Source organism: Pinus tabuliformis, chromosome 2_1, assembly GCF_031772625.1.
Source record: "Pinus tabuliformis cultivar Carrire ecotype Pingquan chromosome 2_1, CPIR1, whole genome shotgun sequence".
NCBI classification, from domain to species: Eukaryota; Viridiplantae; Streptophyta; class Pinopsida; order Pinales; family Pinaceae; genus Pinus; species Pinus tabuliformis.
Window position 1 is genome coordinate 538,044,380 of NC_142299.1, and position 24,742 is coordinate 538,069,121.

The following is a 24,742-nucleotide window of genomic DNA, read 5'->3' on the forward strand; positions in this document are numbered from 1 at the left end:
ACCTGAAGAGTCCACTGCTCGACACACCAGTGACAGTAATATAGATTGATATGCTTTGTAAATGTTGTTATTTATTACTGCATTTGTTAGGATTTACCTTTGGTCTTTGGTTTTTAGAAGCCCAAAAGGCAGGATTAAGGAGGAAACTTGTTTAAGTTGTAACTCCTTCTTCCCTAGCTCTTCTTGGCACCTCAGCATGTATTTCAGGAGCTTAGTCTCCCTCTTTTTTTCGGATTTATAATAGCAACCGAATTTGTGAAAAAAAAAACAAAAAAAATGATTTATTAATTATTTCGCGAAAAATAAGAATTGTTTGAAATCAAAATAATTATTAAATAGTGATTAAATAAGTATTCTAATAACAAAAATAAGGAAATTTAAATAAATAATGATTTATTTAAATATTCTTAAGTGATTTAGTCAAATGTGACAAAGAATAATTATTAAATAATGATTTAATAATTATTCCTAGAGAAAATTAAATAAATATTGATTTATCTAATTATTCTCATGGGGTTTTTTAATTTAAATTAGAAAATAATTTAATAAAATTGGTTTACTAAATTATTTACCACTATGAAAGTGATTTTACTATGGTAAAATTAAATTTACGTGGTGTATTTCGATCCACCTAGTTAGAAATGGCTAGGTGGTCATTTTTTAGTGATAACAGTAAGTAAGCATGCAATCACACAATGATACAATGCTAATGTCAATAAAACCATTCACTAACATAAGCACAAGGTGAGCATAGCATATACCATTCATTTGTTTTAAGAGAAATCCCATAGCACATGAAGGCACATGAATAAATAGTACACCAAAAGCTCACTGGAACTTTCAATGCATTAAGATGAGAATATGCATGGCATCATCACACAAGATCTCCATCAAATCCATAAGTGGAAAAAGTAAATTACTTCTTGCACTAACTGGAAGATCCTTTAGTTCTCAAAATAATATGCACCAAAACAATTTCAAAGCTCGAAGTACTTTACAATGTGCCATGAAGACATATTTATAAAAAAGGGGGTGACCTTTCATCTATCCCATGTCTTTTCACATGCCTATGAGAGACCAATCTACTCTAGTGTCTACTCTACTATACATGTTACATGAAACTATTCTATTCTACTAGCTTAATAATAGACAACTCAAAACATCTATATGTAACTCCTTGGAAAGATATGAATGCCACAAATTGTACTATGTTGCTATGTTGACCACCTTTTGTTGTTCCTCCACATGTCTATACAGACACTCTAAGGAATTTGGTATCAGAGTGTTCTTATTTATCTTTATCTGATTGTTCAACATTACCAACTTGGTATACATCCTTACCAAATCTATCACATATTGAGTATCCTTTGTCACCTGTAAATTCCGCATGACAAATGCTTGTTTGAGGGGGCTAATAAATGCTTGGATTTCCTGTAGAACCCCTTCCCATTGCCTTATTTATCCAACTCACCCGATAGAAGGTACTTTATGTACTTCAATCGTGGATTCTATTCCACTCAATAAATTCTTATATGAGGCCAATGCTCTGTCTATATCCTTTGCTGACTTTTCTTAGGATTGGACCTTGATGACTTGGACATATTGATTTGGAAAATGTGCTAGTTGATTTGTTTTGTGTAGGGAAACTGCAAGAAGTGTTCATAAGAACAAAAAGGCTTGAAAGAATGCAGGGGAAAACATGCATTTCTTCATATACAATAAATGGTAGGAAATATAAGCCGCAACTACTCAAATAGTAGTATTGTATATCAAATTATGATATTAACGGTGGTAAACATAGTTGAGTTTTTGCATTTAAAATTCTCACAAAATTGATTGAAACAAATGTTAGAGGTAGAGATGGAAGGAGGTGTGCTCCTTATAACCGATATCTATCGGAAGAGTTGCATCAGATAGCAAGGCCATGGGAGCCTATGAATTCAGAGTCAGTTATCTGTGAATGAGGAAATAATAAGATATGGTAATACACCGAGGAAAGTGTAAATTTTAGGGGGGGAGTATATAACACCCCTCCCTTGTATGTAAAACTTTGTTAACCTAAGCTGAGAAAATCTAGGTTTAATGTGTAACAAGAAAAGTAGATACTTTATGAAATAAATAAAATAATTAATCACTTGGAAAAGCGAGACACCAAGAGATGAGATTCTTTCCAAATCCCATTGGTGAATGGGAAAGGATAATTCTTTTATGATAAAGCTTCTAGATTCAATTCTAGATAAGCTTGATGGATTGGAGATAAATATTCATTGAGAAAAACATAAAATATTTGCTGGAGAGAAAGGCAAGCTTTTATGAGGAAAATCCTCGCAGGAGAGAAAGGTGAGATTTTCTGAGAAAAGCCTAGGAAAATGGATTAAAAAGATCCATAAAAGCGGGACGCCGCTAATGGAAACCATATCATGAAAGAGGGTATTAAATACCCATTGCAGAGATCAACAAGAGGCAGTTGATCCATGGCAAGAACTCTCAACTCGGGGGTGAACTGGAAGAGTCAGTTCTAGGTTGGGTGGTGGTGCTCCATTTTCCAAGTGGTGTTCTCTCTTCTAATCTAGTTGGATTCACTTGCATGGGAAATATTATATGTTTACTCCTTACTTTTTATGTTGTAGAATCGTTCAGCTCAAATATATAGATGTTTGTATTTATGAGAATGATTGAATTCTTATGCATGTGACTCTTATTGCATCCAAGTGTAGAGTTAGTGGTGGAAGCATAGTAGATAGTTGTTAATACTTGGGCCAAAGAGCTATCTTACTCGTGGTAGAATCTGCATGTGACCACTATGCAGAAGTAGAAGTGCTTGTACTAACTTTGTTTATGAGATGATCATATACGGATGTGTGAGATATCTATTGAATCTAGATTTGATCACCATTAAATTTAGTGAAGGAACATAGTACGCCTCTAACCTTATGTGATATCTCTATTTTAAGTTGGCGAATATTTATGCATGATACATTGGTGCATGCAGAACATCTATGGCATAATACTTCAAATTGTATAGTCTATGGTACCGGTTAGCTATGCCATACATTATGCGTCATAAGAATTGTATCCCATGAGGCTAGTTTAGATATTTATGCATGTTGTGTAAGAGTTATGTCAATAACATTTTTGACTATGCATGTAGTATTATAATTATGATTCATGGCCATGCTAGCTACAGTAGATGCAAGATAATGTTCCATTACTACCTGTGGAGTCATTGAAGAAGTTTATTGGTTGCATGTCATGATTAATTATTTTCTCCAAGTTGTAGTTTATGCCTAAGGGTTGATCAAACATATAAGTCTTATAAATGAATCTAAAAGTCCATATCATAGAAGTATGTAGTATTGTGCCTAGGGGAGTATGGTTCATTACTTTTAATGTTGTTCAATAGTTAAGATTATGAGTATAGTTGCAGGAATAATAATTGTTCATGTAATGATGGAATAATTATGCTTGTGACGATTGTTGAATCTTAACTTTAATCCAAGCAAATTTAAGGAATGGAAGCCTAGTAGGTAATTCTCAAATTAGGCTTAGGGGTATGTTACAACCATATCTTAAGAAGTCAAAATAAGGAGTAGATGCACAAGCTAACCAAGCTTGTCTCCTTGAAGCAGGACAATTTGTTATAAATGGCTTGTTTGGATGGAAAGTTATACCATGAAGTTTTATGTCCATGAATTCTTCCTTGTAATTTTAAGATAGTTGAATATGTGCACCAAGGGAAGTTTTTTATGAGGGTATCTAACATATCCCTTGTCAAGTCCCCTGTCCCCTCATATATTAGCAGAATTTCTTATTTAAATTGGTGCCATGGACCTATCATCATGGTTGAGCTAGTCGGTGGTGGACGGGTAAGCCATGCAACCATTCACTTATTGCATGTGGTGTCATCTATGGTCGGAAATATCTCCTTTTACTCTCATTCTTGTTCGAGGCACTTTGATGGTTATAGGGAGGGGATATTTATTGTGTTTTATGGGTAATTCAATCAGTGAGGCTTGAGAATTTACGAGTTCTAATACTTTAATCATGGAAGGAGTTCGAATGATGGATATGCAGGTAAATGTCTTTTGGTATTTGTTGGCAAAGAGAGGTTGTTTCCCTGGTGGTTGGTGGATACCCAGTGTTCATGTAGTTTTCAAAGGTGAAAGTGAATTACGCCAATCACTTGCACATCCTGCTATGAGTCGAGATTGATTTCTACTCTTTAACTATTATATTCTTGTCTAATTCAAACTCTAATTTCCTCATTCGCTTGGTAAGTAATGGGGAACGCTTCCATTATGGATGGTTAGTTGCATAAGTTAATGATGGTATAATTGTTAAGTGGATATTTCGGAAAATCAAATATTATAACTTACATTATAAATAACATTAAAAACTAAACATTGTTTTGCAAATCCAACTATATATACAGCTAAGATGACAAAGAAAACATAGTATATAACTCCAAGTCTCGATGGTTGAGATGACAAAAAAACCTATAGTAATTAAAGGTTTTGTATTTTGGGTCCTGCCCATGAGATAAATCATTGTTTTAGTTACCTATGAAGATGATGTGATTTAAGTCAATTTTATTTAATCAATCTAAGTTTCATTAACGTTCGAAGATTTTGTATTTTAATTCATTTTTATTTAATTAATTTCATGTTTAGTAATTTTTGAAGATGTTGTATTTTAAGTCATTTTTATTAAATACAACTTTGTTTTAATTATTTTTATCTTTGTAGTCATTTTTATTTAATAAACCTAAGTTTCAGTAATGTTTGAAGATTTTTTATTTAAGTCATTTTTACTTAATGAATCTCATTTTTAGTAATCTTTCAAGATTTTGTATTTTAGGTCATTTTCATTAAATATAGTCTTGTTTTAGTTGTTTTTGTCATTGTAGTAGATGAATATGGAAGAACTTAAAAAGATACTAAAGTAATTAACATGGCTCATTATAGGCTCTCCATCATGAGGTTTTTCACTCATTCAAAAGTAAATGAATATCGAATAGCTTAAAAAATAATCAATGTTTAAAAAGGTTCATTCTAGGCTCTTTATCGGAAAGTTTTCCTTTTATTCCCTAAAATCAAATAGTTGATGATTAAATAGGTGTATAAAATTGTTTATTATGTTGATAGGGGTGTCTATTTTGGAATAGGATTTCCAAAATTTTAATTTAATTATCAATAATTATTTGGTCGATGTTAGAGATTTAACCTCCACAAAATATTCCAAAATATTTGTAATAGTATTCACGAATCAAAGGTTGAAAAAATTGTTTATTATGTTGATTGGAGATTTTGGAATAGGGTTTCCAAAATTTTAATTTAATTATCAATAATTATTAGGTCTATGGTAGAGATTTAACCTCCACAAAATATTTGCAATAGTATTCATAAATCAAAGGTTGAGATTTATCCTAAAAATTACACTCATTTCACTTTTTTTAATTAAATTGATTAGTCAAAACAATGGCATACAAACAAGTGCCATATGAAATGAAGTTTGATTTTTTTGGACATGTATTGATAAGCCATGATATTGACCTATATGAAACTTACAAATTAAAAATCTCTATGATAAAATTAAAAAATGTATATATATATATTTAACTCATGTTAATTTTTTAATAATAATAATAATAACAAATCATAATTTAGTTAACTTTTATAATTGTTTAATATTAACAATATAATATAATATATATCATAAAGTATCCTAATTTTTTCATAGATTAGTATCAATAAGCATTTATTGATTATTGCTCATTTATAAAGCAATAAAAATGATGACTAACATATTTTCATGACAAGTAAAATGATGTTATTGATGTATTTGTGATACTGACTAAAGTCCGCCTTTGATTATTAATTATCATTCATTGCAATAATAGAGAGTGGTTAAAAACTTATTCATTTTTTAATCCCTTTGAAAAACAGTCTCTTACTTTATCGTTATTAGTCCCTGGTGGGACTATAAGCGATCGATAGATCGCTGACTTTGGGTTGATCGACGCGATTTTTGGATATATTTGCCATATATCCTACGTTGAACCAAGTTTTAGGGGGCGGAAAGGATTGGGGGTCTTATTACGCGCTTCGCATCGTTCGAGGTGAATGGCACGAGGCGCGCGTGAAGGGCACGTGGTTGCATGCGCTGTGGTGGTCTGATCGGCGGCTAGGTGTCCCTCCTCGAGATGCTGGAAAGTTCGGCTTGGGTTTTACTGTCTTCGCGGCATTTGGGTTGGTATTGTTACTTGCTTGTTTAGCTCTGCAGTCTGTGCGATTTTTCGTCTGCGGTGGAGTTCCTGCCTGCTCGGGTATTGTTACTTGCTTGTTTAGCTCTGAAGTCGTCTGCGGTGGAGTTCCTGCCTGCTCGGTGTGGCTTTGGTAAGTTCGGCTACTGTATGGCATTCTGGTTAAATAATGAGGGTTTATGTTACCTGCATGCAAGAGTCCATGGTTATGTCGCTTCCGCAAGAAGCATTGCAGGTTATGGATGTGGTGCTTCATCAAGCAGCTCTGAGAGTGTAAGCCTGCAATTTACCAAATAAATGATAACATTGTGGCTCTTTTTGCTTTTTGGATTTGCCATAAAATATGCTCTATAAATGCTTACAATATTTAATGTTTGCATTGGCAGTTTCGTTGAAAAAGGGAGATCGTTCTTTGGGAAACACTTTGGCGTTGAGAAGCTTCAGGGGGGTTTGGTGGCCTATCGGGGGTTTTATCAATCTATTCGGCCTGCGCAAGATAATCTTCTCACTTTAAATATAGGTACGGTGTTGTTCTGATAACGAGCTTGAGAAAAATTCTTAAATCTTCTTGAATTTTGATATACACAGTTGTAAGAGATAATAATTTTGTGCCGTAGACATTGTTGCGGCGCCCTTCTATGATTCTGTCGAGTTACCAAGCTTTATTAGTGAGGCCTTTTGAAAAGACGTGCGGGAGTTGGACCGCGAATTTTCTAGAAATGACTCCGTCGGTGACGGGATGCGATCCAGGGTATGAGGAGTTTGTTTGCGTTCTTCTTCACGCTGTTTTGGTTGCAAGGACATGATTTCTTTTTCTAGTTGGGGATTTCCTTTCCTTTTGCTAACTGGAACATAAATATGACCAAGTGACTTGTAGCTTTTATATAATTTTTGTTTGTGCGGCAGTTGAAAAGGTTGCTTAAAGGTCTTCGTCTCGAAACTATTCATATCAGGCATAGTTATCGAATTAAAGGTTTGACTGATAGGCCTTTGGAGGTTTTAAGGTGTGCTAATTCTTAGGTTTAAGGGGCTTCCTGAAATTTATTGTTTTTATTTGGCTTTCTAGATATTGCTCAGATTTTTGTCTCTTCCTATTAGGAATTCAAAGCACATGCATTGTTTTATTTGAACAGTTTTGATAGCAATGGAGTGCAACTCTTTATTGTTGACTATTTCCAACAACAGTACAAGCCGACTCTCCGATTGCGGGGCTTTCCGGCGATCGAAGCCGGTAATAAAGAGAAAAAGAAATATATTCCCATCGAGGTAAACTCTTATCGTATTTATGAAATATTGTGATGTGGTTGTTCTAGAATTATTGAGTTATTCTATTATGGCATCATCATGTCATTTATAAAATTATCGGATGCAGCTTTGTCGGATTCAAATGGATCAGCCTTATATCAAAGTTCTAACCGAACAACAACGAAGTGGTTTATTAAATCTGACTTGTTTACATCCCCAAGACCGAAGGGAGAGAACTAAAGTGGTAAGTCCATAGATCGTTCATCCGTGGCAATGTTGTTTCATACGTTCTTGCATTTTAGTATTAAGCAGAAATAACGTTACCTTTTTCGTTTTATCTTCAAAAGTCAACACCAAGAGAGTGAATCAATATACTTGTGTGTATGTGTTTTAGATTGGAGGACAATTGAGAGATTCAACTGCCAAAGATGCTGCCGAATTTGGTATTCAAATCAACACGTTGATGACAGAAGTCCCCGGGAGGGTCTTACCTCCACCAAAGGTACCTGTGATCATATATTTGAGCATTATCTATTTCTAACATATTTATTGAATGCTTTTTGTGGATTCTGTATCGTTTGTTTCATTGCAGATAATGTACAAGGCTTATGAAGAAAATCCAAGAGAAGGTTCATGGAATATGAGAGGAAAGGTATGCAATATATTAATGCCAAATTGTAGAAACTATGGTTTAGTTGGATAAGGTACCCGACTTGTTTGACTCTCCCCAGCTTGTCTTTTAACATTTTGTACAGATTTGGGAGCATATGAATTTTCTTGCACAACATAACATCATTTTACCCTACTGCATGTGTGTACCGAGTTGTGCATATGATAAAATACCTTTCAGCAGCTTGATCTTATTAGTCCCTGCCGGGGACTATATGCGATCGATAGATCGCTGACTTTGGGTTGACCGACGCGATTTTTGATTATATTTGCGATATAACCTAAGTCGAACCAAGGTTTTGAGGGTGGAAAGGATTTGGGGTCTTATTACGCGCTTCACATCGTTCGAGGTGAAGGGCACGTGGCACAGGTGAAGGGCACGTGGTCGGCATGCGCTATGGTGGTCTGATCGGCGGCCAGCTGTCCCTCCTCGAGATGTTGGAAAGTTCGGCTTGGGTTTTACTGTCTTCGCGGCATTTGGGTTGGTATTTTACTTGCTTGTTTAGATCTGCAGTCTGTGCGATTTTTCGTCTACGGTGGAGTTCCTGCCTGCTCGGGTATTGTTACTTGCTTGTTTAGCTGTGCAGTCTGTGCGATTTTTCGTCTGCGGTGGAGTTCCTGCCTGCTCGGTGTGGCTTTAGTAAGTTTGGCTACTGTATGGCATTCTGGTTAAATACTGAGGGTATACTGAGGGTTTCTCTTACCTGCATGCAAGAGTCCATGGTTATTTGAGAATTATAAGTTAATGGCATTCTGGTTGAATACTGAGGGTTTGTCTTCTGGTTAAATACTGAGGGTTTCTCTTACCTGCATGCAAGAGTCCATGGTTATTTGAGCATTATAAGTTAATGGCATTCTGGTTGAATACTGAGGGTTTGTCTTAGCTGTGGTCGGCATGCGCTGTGGTGGTCTGATCGGCGGCCAGCTGTTCCTCCTCGAGATGCTGGAAAGTTCGGCTTGGGTTTTACTGTCTTCGCGGCCTTTGGGTTTTACTGTCTTCGCGGCCTTTGGGTTGGTATTGTTACTTGCTTGTTTAGCTCTGCAGTCTGTGCGATTTTTCGTCTGCGGTGGAGTTCCTGCCTGCTCGGGTATTGTTACTTGCTTGTTTAGCTCTGCAGTCTGTGCGATTTTTCGTCTGCGGTGGAGTTGCTGCCTGCTCGGTGTGGCTTTGGTAAGTTCGGCAACACACCAACCTCGCTTTTACAAAACCATGCAGCCATTTAACACTTTTACCAACCATAACCCCTCTAACAACCTCAGGACATTTTAGACATACACACGACAAGAAAACGAAAACAAAGAGCACTTGGAACGTTCATGCAATTTCCTTAGATTCTCCAACTTATTTAACATTGAATCTCCTTCAGAGCCATTCAGTGGCAGCCAATTCGGCTTCAAAAGGCTTCAATGGCGACGGAGGAGCAAATTGAAGGACAATGCGAGGAAATGGACCGCGCCTGATGCGTGGTTACAGGTGGCCGGGGTTTCGCAGCTCGCCATTTGGTAGTGAAGCTCATCCAATCCGATCTCTGGACTGTAAGAATTGCCGATTTGGCCCCCGAAATTGTATTGGACGAGGCCGAGGAGAATGGAACCCTGGGCCAGGCATTGCAATCGGGTCGTGCAGTATATTACAGTGCAGATCTCAGGGATAAGTCACAATTGCTCAAAGGTATTTAATCACTCAAAGAATTCCCCAATTTTGGGCAGGCTTAATGGTTTTTTTCTTTTCGAATCGATTTGCTTCCATATATATATATATATGATCTTGAGGCATTAATTGCCGAATCGCGGTTAATGTCAAGACAATGCCTCGAACTTTGCTTTTTTTTCTTAAATCTGGTTATTTTAAATCTTATTTGCATTTTGTCTCTTTCCGAAAAAGTAGTAGAAATCTTGCAATTTTGTCAATATAATGCCTTAATGTTACGGTTACCGGATATCTTAATTGGAATCAATGGTCATTTTAAATCTTAGCTACTTCTATTGTTTTCCCTGAACTAATTTTGCTAGCAAATCAGCGAGCGTACATTCCGAAAGATGCAGTAATCGGCAAAATTATTAGCTAAAACCGAGTCTTACTGATTTCACAGGACATTTTGTGGAAGTTTTGATTCAGCTCGTAAGCTCAGCAGTTCTTGTAGAGTTGTAGAGTCTTGTTTCTATCGGTTGGAACTCTTGTAGAATTGTGTATGAGAATCCTAGCAGTCCAGGAGAATTGATGACTGATCATCTGTTGGGTGAAAGTGAAAAGTTGAAGCATTTAGAACGACTGTTGGTGGATTCCTCCAAGTGGACTTCGAATCCTCAGCCTGCCTCTGTTCTGCGAGGAAACCAGGAAAATTCCTCTCGATTCCGAGTCTGGCTTGTTCTTGTGTCGTACTTGTGGGTTTGACTCAATGTCTCAAGTCAAACACGACTTGACGAATCGAATTCCTAAGTCTCGCGAGTCAGATTCTGCCGCACATCCATAAAACGATGAACTCTTGTTTTTATTTTTTTCTGATGGATTTCCAACTGCAAACATTTCATCTGTACAGAATCTATGGTGTTTCGTTGTATGTACTTTTATTTGTCTAGGTCGAAACGATTTATGAGTTAAAATTTGCATTACATGTTTATTTTAATCTTTCATATTAGTGGAAATATATTTTTTCATCAACTTTAGTGTATTTTTTAGCTGCGGAGTTCTCCCCCAGCTTTTCCTGAGCCCCTGTCAAACTCTTACTGTACGGCACCGTCAATTATATTGTTAAGACGAGTCTACTAATATTTTCAAAACCGAGTTTTGCATTAAATTGTCAAAGCATGAAGTATGAAATTTGAAAAGTGATAGTAAAACTACAAGGGACATTTAAACCAACCACATTTTGTCAATATTTGAAGCAGGATCACCCTTCCCAAATCAGTGAGAATGTGGGTGCCTGTTAAGCGTCGAGTTCCGTTTGAGTCCTAAGGTTTGCCATCTTAAAATATAAATAAAAACGAAGCATAACGTGGATACATTTCATTTTTCTACTGCTGCAGAGGTTAATGACTACTTGTATTGTTTTTTGGCATGTAAGATAATTTTTCGGTTCCAGTGGACACATAAGGTCACTGGCTGGAAAAAAGCCACCTTGAGCCCCCACAGTGACCTCATTTGTCTTGGAAGATTGAAATCAAACTTGATCTGCAGTTTTTTTGTGGTTTTTGTAGGCCTCTTCTTCTTGGTTAATCCAGCTGTTGCTGCATTCTTCTGGAGGATATTGGACATTTACTGTCATGTTCTCTATTCAAGTCGTGGCCAAGATTTTGAAGTGGAACCTCTATGAGAACATTGATGGCAATAAAATGAACTAATGGCCATTGCATTGAAAGAAAACATTCAACAAGCTTAATCAACGCAATCAGTTGCTTTGTTGTATTGGGATGTCAACACCATCTACTCATCCAATTTGATTTGAATTATTTTCCAACATTACTGACTTGTATATTAGCTTATGACCATGAATTCATTTGACTTGTAACATGTAAAGCAATAGTGTCAAAAACACAACTCCCAAATATAACTGAGCAACACGTTAAACAGTGAAATTAGAGCCGATTATATAAGTGATCTCATATGCAGAGTTCTTTCGTGTCTCAAAATCAAGTCATTAAACAAAATCATGACAAACTATTATTCATACGGATAATTGACGGCAGGAACTTTCTCTGAGGATAATCTGTAAGTTATAACTAATATGAAAGACAGTTACCCTTGAATATGCACTACACGTTTCTATTGAATACCGTGTTATGGGAATGCTAGATCTACAAACATATAATTCAGAAAAATTTGGACAACAAGTAGAATTTGCAGCTCTGAATCACATTACTTTTGATATCTTGAAAGAAATGATGTACAAAGCAACAAGCTCAAAACTCTATCTGTCTAACATGACATTGAAGTGCCACAATTCTCTTTTATAGAATAAGAGACAAAGGGGAAATACTGAGAGGGAGGTGAATCAGTATTTCCCTTTTCTTTCTACAATTAGATTAGTTTGTTAACTTAAAACATCTAGAGCATTAAAAGAAACCATAAAACCACATCACATGAAGATCAGTACACCAGAATAATGTCCAAACAAGTGTCGTGTTATGTTTGATGTACATACAACATTTACCAGACAAGTCTGGAAGGAATTTTGTATGCAGTTCTTGATCTCCCTCCGACATTTTCCAACATTTGCCAACAATTCGTCTACTGTCCCTTTGTTGCTACTTTTTGATTTTGATTTCTTAGAACAAAAGCAGATTCCTTGCTGCAATTAAATTTCTATTTAAGATAATTAACCATAAATCTGTCTGCAAACACCAACCCCTGTAGTACTAACTATATGCTTTGTTTCAAAATTCAGTCAAATCGCAATATAAACAGTATTGGCAATTTCTCTGAGTTTGAGGTCCCAATTCTTCGTCAATGGACTTCTGCCAGATTTGAAAGGTACACAACATTTGCAAAATTTTGTCAATTGCTGCTATCATGTTGGTTTTGTTGATCACTATTTCTGTACTAATGTCCTTGGCATTGTATATCACCTTTGGCAGTGTGACAGCCGCTGGTCAACTTATCACAAAAACTACAGTTGAAGTTGTAACATCTGAACGCACAGTTGCAGCCATTCTAGGAAAGTCTGGAAATCATCTTGTTAAAATTCAGCAGCTAAGCTGGTATAAAGAAACATAAATTTCTGCAAATTCCATGGGATCCCCTTCAACTGAAATTTTTGAAACATGCAGAGTTGGAATGAAGTGTTGTCATTGCTGTCAAAATGACATTGTATTGACAGAATGACAAAATGTTACAGCACAAATCCTATGTTCTTAAATGATCATCTTGTATCTGAACATTCATCTAGTGGAATGTTGCATTAATTATTAGTTGATAAAAATTGGCATTGGCAGTTTTTATTTTGTCTCTATGGCTCTTGATTCATTATGTTAATGTTTAATAAATTAGGCTCTTTATGTGTTATATATTTGATTTTATGTAGAAAATCAATGTTATAATTCAATTTGAACAAGTTTCATAAATATAAATTACTATCTACTATATTTAGTTACTTGAAATCATTTATCTAATATTTGGGTTTGTTTGTTTCTAATATTTGATAGCCATGTTGGTCATGCTTTACCATCATTCACCATTTTCTATCTACTATATTTAGTTACTTGAACTCATTTATTTAATAGTTGGGTTTGTTTATTTTTAATATTTGTTAACTACATTGCACACGCTTTACCATCATTCACCATTTTAATGATGATTGACCATTTTGACCATGGATTAGCGAGATGGCCATGCATTAGCATCACAACCATGTTAATTGTGATTAAACACTTTTTACTATTATTAATCATGATAAACATGTCAATTATAATTAAATTAAAAATCTTTGATCCAATATAAAAATATTATTATTATTTGTTTTTATTTAATTATAATATCACACTCTATCTTTGATGTTTAAATAAATAATGCATTTTATGATTTAAATTACCCATATAATATTAAATACTGGTTATCCATTCATATTTAATTATAAGTATTAAATTATTTATAGTTTTAACTAAGTATAAATTTCCTATAATATTTTTATTATTCAGTATTCATAATGGAAAGATTACACTTCCAATCACAAAGAAATAAAATTCCTTGAATAAAAAGATTCCCACATTGAAATGAACTTTTATGTATTTTTTAAAACAGTGTTAATTGAATATGATTTTCATAATTTATAACATGTAATATCATTTCTCCCAGTTGTATTAACCTGCAATAATTAGCTTATGCCAAGGTAAGCCTTTCTTGTCACCAGGTATAAAGTTTAATAACATAATAAGTTTTAAAAAATCTAGTTGTCAAAACATTATTTCTAACTAATAAATAGAGTAATTTGAAGTGGTATAGTCAATCTCCATTCTTTTATTATTTTCAATTATCGCATTTTTCGTCATTCTATATGTCATCATACCTCCTATGCTTATGTTATGCCAAATAAATGAATTATATTAAACTATACTCCCTAATTAAGATAATCACAAAAATAGAAAAACAACTATGTTTAATGGCATCTGTTTATCTGTGACGTAAGTCTTTTCATCATACTTCGAAAAAATTTCAATAAAAAACTAACTTAGTTAAATGGAACACAGATATTGCAGAAAACAAGAGTATACAACACCAAAAGATAATGAATTTTTTCTTGCAGATCATGATCAATTTACATTTCAACTCGTAAAGTTTAAATATTTTTTTTTAATTTTAATCTGTTTATTTTAGTTTTTAATTTATAAAATAAACTTATCAAAATTACTTTGCTATTGTACTTAGATCCTATATTTACTAACCCAAAACTATAAAAAAGACCAAAAGTCATGTCCTTTTGCATCACAACAAATTATTAATTAAATGCAACAAATTACTAATTAGAAATTAGATGCAGGGTTTATTTTCTTTGCTAATTAGTAATTGGACAAATTTAAAGTTCACACTAAAGTTATGATAAACAATATTTTTAAATAAATATATCTTTTGTTCTTTTGACCATGGAATAATTCCCCAATCATTGACATTAACCTGAATGGTATCACTTATGTCCAAACATGTTACTAGATATCTAATCTTTTAATCATGGGTTCAAGACTCCATAATTTTTAAATACTTAAGTTCTTCTTTGACTTTCGAGAATGATTTATCTAAATATTGAACACTCTCCACCACGAATTTAATTAACAAATTTATATTCATAATAATGTTTATTTGCTCATTATCATTTTATGAATATTTCCATAATATTCAAATGTAAAAAAATAACAAAATTCTATCTTTTATGCACCGTGAATTCATTATTATGCATTTAAATATATTTTATACCCCGTGCTTATTAAAATACATAACTTACTTTAACACTCTCTAATTCTTCATACATTATAATGCATTATTATTACCTTTTATAGTTTTTTTCCGTCAAGTTTTCCATGATTCACTCTTAAATTTTATTACATTTTAATTATTAATCTAAACATTTTTTAAATCATGACACATTGGAAAATTACATCTAAAACTAATCTTACATTTATCACAATTCTTACTTAACAAATGCAAAGTTCATTATATTTCACTCTTTGCATAAAGTCAAAAAGTCCATACAACAATTCGCTATCCAATTCACTAAATCTTAATACAAGTAAGCATGCCTACAACACACTAGTAATGCAAACCAACTCTGATGATAATGCAAATTAAACACAAATTAAATCTCATAATAATAACTCACCAAACTGTTCTGTTAACCGGCAGGGACTAGCGCCACAACAGTGGCTCCTTGTTCATATTATCTCATATGATTTTTCTCATATTTTTTCGATTAAATGTCCAAGCCTATAAAAGATGTTCTTATGATGAACCTCATTTTCATTTTTTTTACCTGCAACCATATTTGAACACGTGACAACGACAAGGATTAGATTTTGCACTAGACCACCTTAATCTTGAACTTGAAAAAATATTACTATTAAATGTAGCATTCCCAATTTTGCTTCAAGTGATAAACATAAAACTTAAAATACCCCAGCATTAGCAAGTGACTTTAACTTCAGCAACAAACGAAGCACAAAATTAATAAATCTATGTTTTATTGACACAATAAAACACGCTTTGTTATTATCGGTCGTCGCTTAGGCCCATAATCATTTTTTAATCAATGTCGAACAATTGGCTTGCAGCTAACTTCGGCAACAAACGAAATACAAAATAAATAAATTTATGTTTTATTGAGACAATAAAACACACTTTGTTCTTCAATTAATTAATTATTTATTTACTGCTTGTAATTCTTAATATATTATTCAAAGGTCATGTACAATTAAGACTTGTGATTTTGAGATTACAATAAAACACACTTTGTTCTTTAATTAATTAATTACTGCTTGTAATTTTTAATATATTATTCAAAGGTCATGTACCGTTAAGCCTTGTGATTTTGAGATTACATAAACATAGGGTTAAGTGTTCTTTAATTAATTAATTAATCACTGCTTGTAATTTTTAATATATTATTCAAAGGTCATGTACCGTTAAGCCTTGTGATTTTGAGATTACATAAACATAGGGTTAAGCATATCATTTACCATGTGAGCACTAATAAGTCTACAACTTTTCTTAGTTTTTAATCATTAAAAATTTCAAACACATTTCAATCAAACTTGAATTTATGAAAACAAATATTACAAAGAAAGTAATTACGAAGATAATTTCTCTTTCACACATTTAAAAGTAAAATGTATTTTTGGTTTAATGTGGGAATTTTGGTTTAAATGTGTGAATTTTGGTTATATATATATATATATATATATATATATATATATATATATAATTTGGATTTGGATTAAAATCAATGCTACATGGCATGTAAGATGGAATAGTTGTGATTATGGAATAGGTTTTCACATTCAATGTTATGAACTCTAATGGGCTCATAGTTTATGATGCGAGTATAAAAACCATTAGTAAGTTGGAAGAAAATCAATCATTCAAATAACTATTACTAATGTCGTATTGGAGATTTTGGCAGATTTTAAGCATATCCATTTAGTAGGGTTGGCCTTTGTTGGTGGCAAAATGAATTTCCAACTTTTCCATCCCTTTAATGTAGCTTTGCAATTTTAGGGGCAATTGCTACTTTGATGTACCTTTGCACCTTTTCCTTTGGTGTAACTTTGCACTTTTCAAGGCAATTGCTATTAATAATGTTGTATTGGAGATATTGGCATATTTTAAGCATATCCATTTGGTAGTGCTGGCCTTTGTTGGTGGCGAAATGATTTTCCAACTTTTCCATTCATTTGGTGTAGCTTTGCAATTTTAGGGGCAACTGCTACTTTGATGTATCTTTGCACATTTTCTTTTGATGTACCTTTGCACCTTTTCCTTTGGTGTAACTTTGCATTTTTAAAGACAGTTGCTACTTTGATGTAGCTTTGCACCTTTTCCTTCGGTGTAACTTTGCATCTTTAAAAACAATTGTTACTTTGATGTAGCTTTGCACATTTAAGAGCACCTTTTCCTTTGGTGGCGTAACTTTATAAAAATACTATTTTTATGTAGCTTTGCACCTTTAATGGCCATTGCTATTTTGATGTAGCTTTGCACCTTTGATGCACTTCTTGCTACTTTATACTTTGATGCACTTCCTCTGATTGGCTTTTTTATTTTAAGGGCTTTTTTATTTTAAGCGCACGCACTTTTGCTTGGCTACCATAAAACACTTGTGCCTAGCTATTTGTTTTGATTCTCACTTTATTAACTTTATTTTTATGAAGCATATGAACCTTACTCTCATTCTTAATGATATAAAAAACACTAGCATCACTTAAGTTCTTATGATTATAGACCCAAATTTTACTAAATTTTTTTGGGATCATCTCTTTTTTTTTCCTCTAGGGTTTTCGGAAGTTTAAAATCCTCCCCAACACCTCTTTTTTTAGGGCTTCTTTAGACATTCCCAAGGTCTTCTCACTCTTTTTCAAGGCGAACACATCCTTTCCTCAGGTAATATAGGGGTTTTACCCTTCATCGTATAAAAGTTAAAATCAGTGAAATCAAGAGGCTTATTGTTGACATCAAGCTTAATGGATTCACAATGGATGATTCCCTGAACCTATTGGGTAAGTATCATCCATTATACCAGGAACGAGATTAGTGTGAAAGAAATTTGGCACACTCTCAAGAGTCTCTTTGGAATTGTCAATACCACTTAACCGACTTAAAATTGAACTTCCAAATTTCATGATAAGTACCATTGACATTGTTAAAGGTTTATATTATATAAGGTTTAAAAACTTGGAAATATAACATCATACCAGCAAAATAAGTGCCATTAATATTGTTAAGGATTATATTACAAGATTTAAAAACTTGGAAATCTAACATAATAACAGCCAGAGGAATGGAAAAATAAAAATCAAAATATGTAAATATTTCACTAAATAATTTATCCGTCTCACCCCCCCCCCCCTTCTTATCACTCTGGAAGTCTCTTTTAGATGACTTTGGCAATGTCTTATTGGACCATCCTCCTTCAAGGTCTCTTGTTGGTCCTCTTCTTTCTTAATTCATACAATTTTGACATGTATGCCAGGCAGAAACTGTCACAGAATCGATTGTCACAGAATCGATGACATGATATGCTAGCAACCAGACAACTTTCAATAGGAAAAAGAGCGCATTTAGCATTTACAGAGTGCACCAGGACAAATCAGATACCTTTTCCAAAAGCAGATCCTCGCATAATACTAAGAACAACTTTCAGACAGGGTTTAGAAAAGCTATTTGGCCGATCACATTACCCAAACAAATGATTACATTTAAATAGTTCAAAAAATTACGCTTTCTAGATCGGTAACTAAGAAGTGATTACTTCAAACTTCAATTAGCAGGTGGCTGAGTGAGCATCAGCAGCTCAGGGCATGGCTTCTTCAACACCAAATAAACCAGACCTAATGTAAATATGAAGACTGGTAAGAAGTTGCTGGAGGCACACCACTGCCAATAATATAACTTCCATAATAAACTGATCCATGAAAAGAGCCAACCCCATACAAAGAAGATTGTAGACTGATGGATATAAATGAGAATTTGACAGAGATGATGGGTTGCTTCCAACATCATAGGCTAATTGATAAATGCCTTGGCTTCCTCTGTCATATACACCCTAACCAGGTAAACTGTACGATGGGATACTGGCCACTTGAGGACGATATAAGTGAGAAGAATTGGGAAGGGCAAAGGGGCATGGAGAGCTAGGTTTATGGAGCAGTGCAGAAGAATTGGAAGGGAAAAGGCACTGGGAGAGGAAAGTTTAGGGAGAAGTGCACCAGCACCAAAAACACTACCAAGTGCCTAGACGAGACTTTGCCTCTCTACTTCTTTTCCTTGACTCTCTTTTCCTTTTGATCTTGTCTTTCTGTAACTGAGCAACACGCTCTTCAAGCTCTTTAGAAGATATATGTGCTCCAAGTTTGTGCTCTTCAATACACTTAATTGCGTTTCTCAATGAATCTATTTCTTTTGAGGCTGCATAATTCTGCAATAAGACATGGAAGTGGTCAGAGCATATATCCGAGTGACAAGTTAATATTTTGATAGTAATTTTATACTAACAAGGCAACATGCACATAAGAGTAAATATACCTTTGCACCAACAGTGTTTTGTCTCTTTTTTGATAATCTCTTTGATGCTTTCCTTGCGTACTCTAGAAATGCCTTCAACAAAGGCACAGGTGGAAATTTTTCTACGAGTCCAAAATCATAGACAAACCGTATAGCGTCAATATGCTTTCCACTACTACTCATTTTTTCCACGATATCTGCAAGAAACAAGACCAATCATATCATGCAGAACCACAATCTACACATCGTAATATCAAAGTGTTGCAGAGAACACAAATAAACCCCACAATGCTTTGAAACCACTTAAGACCAATGTTATCAGAACTGGACCAGTCATTGAACCAGTAGACCCCCCTGAACCAGTAACCAGTCAGAACCAGACAGAAACCGGTAAAAAAACCATCAACAAAAACACATACCTACATGTCATCAAAATCTTTGTCTATATTGGGATCTTTGTCATCAATATCACCCTCTAAGCATTAAAATAAGATAAAAAAGCTTAGCATGTCAATTCAAGATTTTGTTTTGAGTGACTGGTACATCAAGATACATACAAAATTTTAACATTACCATGAATTGCATAGCAATGGTAGGGCCATAGGCTTGAATATTAAGCACCTATTGTGTGGGGTAGTGCCAAACCAAGACAAATTAAAAGAAAAGAAAAAAAAAAGCAAAATAGGCCCCACTTGCTACGTTCTACTGAGCTTTAGTGAACCAGTACTGAACTGGCTGGTTCAGTGAAAATAGCCAGTTCAGTACAGAACCAGCCAGTTCGGTACCAGACCGGCCAAAATGGTTCAAATCACCAGTCCAAACCAGCTTTTGCCTCAAAACGGTCAGACTGGCTGGTTCAGACCAGTTCGGTCCAGGTCTGATAACACTGCTTAAGACAACTAAGAAAGCCACAGTTAGTCGTTGAAAGAACAAACATCTCTCTGAAGAACTAAAATATCAGATGATTAACGATCCAGTCCATTGATTGGCATTTTTTAAGTGAAGAAAACTGTGTAGTAATTCACAAATTAGATTAGCATCCATTTGATCTTGAAAGTAGATGCATAGTTTGAAAAAGGGATTTATGTGCAATTGGACAGACTAATCTAATAAAATCACATGCAGTTGCCTATAAAAGCACCTATTATGGACACAAAATACATCAAAACAATTGCTCTACAAACTAGCCAATACAAAAACTACTCATGAATCCTTTGGCCGTTGCCTGCAGAGATAAGTGGAGATGCGCCTTTCAACAGTTCACCAATGGTACATGCTCTTAAGAAGCCTAAAGTTGTAAGTAGTTAAAGTAAACTACTTCAAACAATTTCTTACCATAATCAATTGGGTAATGAAACTAAACTGAACTAGCTCAATATTTTAGTCAGCTCAAGTTTTGATGGGATAATGACATGTAAAAAGAACTTTATAAGGAAGATCCGACAGCTTATAGTATTATATTTATATATTTAATTAAAATAGTATCAGTTTGGTGGAGGGCAATGGGCTTGGGTGGTGTGGAGCTGTCCAAGAAGTTAGCTTTTTCTTGCTCATCCTTAACTCCTCACCATCAATCTAGGCTTCTGAATGTAGTTTGATTCAAACCAATATTTTCTCGGGCATCACCACATTTTTACCAACAGACAAGAAAACTCAATCAAGACAAATGTGCTTCCCTGTTACAGTGATATCACTGGGACAGCCACCAAGAACACAGCATCAGAGCTAAACATGAGCAACTAAAATTGTTTTCTACAATGACACATGACTACGAGAAATAGTAATTTGCAGTTTGTCCAGTTCACTCCTTGGGGACCTCAAACTGAGTTGTGAACAGGTTCAACCTGTTCAATCTGCTGGTTTAATCAATTTGACCAGGGCCCAACCAGCCAGTTTGATTGTTTAAAATCTCCATTAAAATAATTAACATTTTATGTATTTTTAGCTAAGTTACCAGAATATCGATACAGATCCAGATAGAGATCCACCAGATTTATGAAAAGCCAGGATCCAAATATGGCATGGAAATGACAAGTAAAAAGGATATAAAAATGTTTTTTTAATAAAATAAAAGAACAGAGTCAAGATTCAAAGCCATTCAGGAATCACAAGAGTAGAATTACATGTTCTAACCATAACCGAAAAAGAGAATTCTCATACACATTAATATTCACCGTCCATGTACTGTAACTGATAATTTGATAAGTTATTACCATCATTGATTATTGATGATGTTAAGGACCATTTCGGCAGAAGCATGTAAGCAGGTCATGACTCATAACAGTTTTGTAAGCCACGTCTACATGTCCATGATAGTGGTGAATGTGGTTTTCTTGAAGGATATGACATGACTAAATAAAAGTGTAAGTGACCAACATCGCAGCACATAAGGATCGATTAGACATTGAGAACAGGTATTGACATAAGGATAAATCAAACCTTGATTAGGATTTAACCTTAAGTAGTATCGGATGAAGTTTTTCATTAAAAAATCAATTTCTCGGGTATCAACTGGTCAAAAACACCCCGGGAATATTTGGGATCCATTTCTTGGGCCCAGCATCTGTTTCCTTCTCCAGGGGATCCGTTTCTGTGAACCTGTTCACAGAAACAATTCATAAACCTAGCCCTCAGCTGATACCGATCTGAGTCTAGTTTGATCCAGGACCTATTCAAGTCCAATTCGAGCTTCTAAAACATTGGTAGTTTGAAATTCAACATGCACTCCCTACGAAATAAAATATCAAAGACTTTTTAAGGGATTTCAAAATAGTCAAGGTAATTTTGGACTTGCAATTTTACATCTCAATAAGACTTGTTTAGCAAACTCAGAATACTCAGAAAGACGAGTAAAATCATAATTATATCAAGAAAGAACTATCACAAGGTAAAGCTATCAGGATTGAAGACCAAATTTACTATCTATGACTTGAAGATCTGTAAGACCATTTTAAAGAAAACAAAAATTGTTGAAAGCCAATGTTGGTGCAATATTTTACCTATACCAGGTTACAAGGTGTCCAGTTTTAGTAGCTCGCACCCAGGTTCAAAAACCTTGAAGACATAGGTGTCCAGTTTTAATAGCTCACACCCAGGTTCAAAAACCTTTAAGACATAGCTGTGTTAATTTGACCAGTAGAATTATCTATCTAATCTGAGATTAAGTGGGAGTCTTAGCATCCTTGACAAGCAACAGATACCGAGTATTTCAACAGATGAGATCAGGTGAGGAATACTCGACATATTTAACAGAACAGCCTCTGTTGTTGGGCAATCTAAGCCAAAGGTCGAGTCCATTTCCTTAAGAAAGAGCCATCTACCAACAAAACACGGAGGCCATATGAGATGCATGTGCACAGTTCATCGTAAAAAGGGGGGCAGCATAGGCCAGAATTTTAAGGAATTATCTGCTTGAGTCTAGGGATTTCTATCTCTGTCCAATGCACAAACTAAGGGAATTGCCGTGATGTGCGTATACACGAGTTATGGATTTTGCTGTAAACGAGTTTTGAACAGACTGTCAAATTAAGGTTTTACAGCAGAACCTCTGCTGATGAGTGGTCTAACTATAATGAAGATAAATAAATAAATATGAGATTATAAAGAAGGTGCAAGAAAAATAAAGAGAAAATATAAAACAAGGAGTCTCGTTATCGAACAGAAGAGAAGGTTACTTCAAAAACAGATAAAGACTGAAACAAACCACTACACAAACACGAGAAAAACACATTAAAGCGCACAAAATAGCGAACTCCAACCCCCTAGCTGCTGGTGAATGGTATACCTTTTATTTCAAGTATAAAGTATACAGTATAAACTGACAATGTAACCCTCAGCAAACTTTGCCTAAATACAAAAGCTAAACTGAACCAAGAGGCCGGCTGAAACAGAGAAGGCAAAGTCCAGAAACCTGGTATCTTGTGAGTGATTTGAAGCGCACGACAGAGCTCTGGCGCCTCTGGGTTACTGGAAATGCGAGGGACTAGCGTACAAAAGTCGTCATCCTTAAATTCCTTTGAAATTCCGTAAGAAGCCAAGAGCTGCAAGAATGCGTGTGCTTCCACAGGAGGGATGTGGGCATCGTCGGGGTTCATTTTAGATTTCCATGTAGCAGCAATTTTCAGAGCATCTTTTTTCGCCTCCGATGACACCTCGTCCGACAACAAAACATAGGGCAGGGACTCCAAGAGCAAATCACACGCATATCTCTGCGCATCAAGGCCCGTAGGCGGTTCACCCTCGCAATCGGCCGGATAAAAACCATCCAGGGTCTGTAAAACCAGCTTGGCCGGGTCCGCAGCACACCTCAGCGCCGCGGGGACTTCGTTACGTACCGCCGCGACCTCACGGGCACTGGCTAAGAACTCCCTGAGGCCCTCGCCGTCCATATTCTCGCATAGAGATTTCAGCTCTGGGCGCGGATTCACGTCATGCTTTAAGGCCGGCAAGGTCTTTTGAGAGTTTTCAGTGCTCTCTTTTGCGGGGGGATTTTTCTCCGAGGTCTTATTCGGTCTTCCAGCGCTCCTTTCTGCTGCGGATTGTTTCTCCTTTCCATTTTCTTTGCCCTTTTGCTCGAGATCTTCGAAGCGATTCTGCAACAGCCTCTCCAGCCCGTCGAAGAGGTCTTCGAGCTCCTTCCATTGGACGGTCAAGTTCACCAGGGCTGAAGAATGGGATTGCAGCTCCAGAAAAGCCTTCTGCAGCTGCTCCTCCCTAGAGCCGTCCACCACCATGGTGGCGGATATCGAAATTGCTACGACAGGTTCAATGGATCTTTAATTTCTCTGAGTTCAAGCAAGGGAATTAACCTGCAAGATATCCGTAAATTTTCGCTATAAAACTCTACCCTGCAACTCCGCATGCGCATTCCTGCTTCCTGTGGGCTCTAATATTCCCTGCCTTTTATATCTCTCCATCCCAGCCGAGTGGACTGTACCCATCATTATATTTGCACCTTGTGGCTGCAAACTATTTCATGGGTTTAGATATCTCATGGCTATGAAACCTTCCTATTTTTTAATATTTTTGTTTTCTCCGGAACTGAAATGTGGACTACCCGTCGGTATTGGCGAAACTTTATGTTTTGTAAATATTTTCAGTTGGAATGCCCAAAGGTCCGATGTTGAATTTAATTTTTGTGATGTATATCAAGATTATTAGAATGATTTTAGGTTTTTTTGTAATAATTACATGAAAATTGTGGAAACCCATCTTAATAAGTTTTATGTTTTTGTTGTATAGTGTTTGTTTTTTTAGTGTGTAGTGTTTGTATGGTTTTTTTGGTTTGTTGTGGTTACGTAGGTTAGGTTTTTAGGTTTCTGGTTTGTAATGTCAAGGGATCGAAGGATAATTACTATGAAATGGCT

At 35.2% G+C, this 24,742-nt stretch overlaps 1 pseudogene across 1 annotated transcript; it reads right to left on the reverse strand.

The window, feature by feature from the left end:
• Window positions 1–18,467: 18,467 nt before the first annotated feature.
• On the reverse strand, window positions 18,468–24,410 carry LOC149201392 (FRIGIDA-like protein 4a; annotated as a pseudogene). Its single transcript, XR_016253868.1, has 3 exons — window positions 23,287–24,410; window positions 19,398–19,573; window positions 18,468–19,290 (listed from the first exon to the last, which is right to left on the reverse strand). The product of XR_016253868.1 is annotated as an FRIGIDA-like protein 4a (transcript).
• Window positions 24,411–24,742: the final 332 nt, after the last annotated feature.